Source organism: Palaemon carinicauda, chromosome 15 (genome assembly GCF_036898095.1).
Source record: "Palaemon carinicauda isolate YSFRI2023 chromosome 15, ASM3689809v2, whole genome shotgun sequence".
Classification (NCBI taxonomy): Eukaryota; Metazoa; Arthropoda; class Malacostraca; order Decapoda; family Palaemonidae; genus Palaemon; species Palaemon carinicauda.
In genome coordinates, this window is record NC_090739.1 from 69,971,227 (window position 1) to 69,973,726 (window position 2,500).

Consider the following 2,500-nt stretch of genomic DNA (forward strand, 5'->3'; position numbering starts at 1 on the left):
ATGCTTGACAAAGTGCCAGTCAAAACCATCTGGGAGATGATAGGGTAATCAAATTGTCTTTTAGAGTTCTGGTGCATTATCCAGTCAGAGGATAAATCATGAAGAAATCGCATGAAGTTTATTCAGAGAATATTGACCAAAAAACTTCAGAACAACCACATACACAAACTAGAAAAGCACTGTGAGAGTGCAGACCTTCGCCACGGCAGCTTATTTTTCGAAACCAGCTTGCCTTAGGGTTAATTTGGTCGACCTTTTGCTTGACCTTGACCTTTGACCTAAGACTTTCAAAATTGAATCACTTGCACGTCTCAACATAAAAATGAATCCCTGAAAGTTTTACTACTCTATGAATAAAATTGTGTCCAGGAAGTTGTCCACAAACAAACAAACAAACAAACAGACAAACAGGGTAAAAAAAATAACCTCATCCCAACTTCGTTAGCGGAGGTAATTAAGCCTCACATACACAAGAATTGAAAACCATCATGTGAAATAAATATATAAAGACAGACCTATTAATGACATCGGTAACCCGTTTATCATAATAGAGTTGCTTATGTCATTAAGAAATAAAAGTTCGTTAATCAAGTTTAATTATATTCTTCATACGCAGTGCTCAATGCTTCCTAGTCAGCCAAAGTAAACCATGAGAACAAAAATAAAGTGCTGTTTAGGCTCGCATCAATCACCACGTCTTTTAGTTTTCTACCGACGACACCATCAAGTTCTTTAAGAATTGACCGTGCAAGGTTATATTTAAACAGCCGTCTTATCTTTTGTCCTAAGCTTAGAAAATATATTTCACACACACACACACACACGTGTGCATATATATATATACATATATATATATATATATATATATATATATATATATATATATATATACAAATATATATATATATATATATATATACATATATATATATACATATATATATATATATATATATAAAAAATATGTATGTATATATATATATATATATATATATATATATATATATGTATATATCATTGTTCTCAAGTCTTGGGTAATGCCATAGCCTCTGTACCATGGTCTTCCACTGTCTTGGGTTAGAGTTCTCTTGCTTAAGGGTACACTCGGGCACACTGTTCTATCTAATTTCTCTTCCTCTTGTTTTGTTGAATTATTTAAAGTTTATATATGAAATACTTTAATGTTGTTACTGTTCTTAAAATATTTTATTTTTCCTTGTTTCCTTTCCTCACGGGGCTATTTTCCCTGTTGGGGCCCCTGGGCTTATAGCATCCTGCTTTTCCTGCTAGGGTTATAGCTTAGTGATAATAATAATAATAATAATAATAATAATAATAACATATATTTACACAAGTTTACTTTTAGTAAAATGTGTTTCATTGATATTAAACAAATTATTTGCAGCGGTTATGTAAAATATAGCAAAAGTTAATAATAGAAGAAAAAACTGAAAAGAAGTACAACAAAATATATAAACCACAGAATATGTAGCCAGCAGCGTTACACTCGCCAACTCTTTCATAAACCTTTTTGAGTACAAGGATAGAAGATATAACTGAAATGAAAAATTGACAGACGAAAGGGAAGTGATGGAAAACTTATATCTAATTGAAGCTAGAAAGAACGAACAGACAGATATGAAATGAAAGAAACTATGAAAGAATAAAAGAACGAGATGGCCGATGTTTGGAATCTTGCATGAATGTAGAAAGATGTGATCTCAATCCAACACAACCGAATCCCTGTTTCGAAACGTGATGTTATCGTTTATGCTCGACGAACAGAAACGGACGAACCACTTCACTGGTTCATATGATGCAAGAAATTCGGCAAAGTTGTTAATGGACTTTTCTCCCTCAGTAACAAATAATCGTGTTATTTGAAATTAGTAAGTAGTAAATTGGCCAGGGCAACAGTCGCCCGTTGAGATACTACCACTAGAGAGTTATTGGGTCGTTTGACTGACCAGAGAGTACTGCATTGGATCCCTCTCTAGTTACGTCTCATTTTTACCTTACCTATACATAGTCTTTCCTATTTCTTTACAAATTCTCCTCTGTCCTCATACACCTGACGACACTGAGATTGCCAAAAAATTCTTCTTCGATCATGGGGTTAACAACTGCTCTGTAATTGTTCAGTGGCTACTTTCCTCTTGATAAGGGTAGAAGAGACTGTTTAGCTATGGTAAGCAGCTCTTCTAGAGAGGGACACTCCAAAATCAAACCATTGTTTTCCAGTCTTGCGTAGTGCCATAGCTTCTGTACCATGGTCTTCTACTGTCTTGAGGTAGAGTTCATTACTTTTCTTGTAGATTATCTATTTCCGTATTCCCTTTCCTCACTGGGCTATTTTTCCTTGTTGGAGCCCTTGGGCTTATAGCATCTTGCTTTCCAACTAGAGATGTAAATAACAAGTAATAATAACAATGATAGAATCAGTGGCTAAGGATTCTCAAAAGGGTGCAAAAATCGAGATGAAGTACACATCAGGATCGTG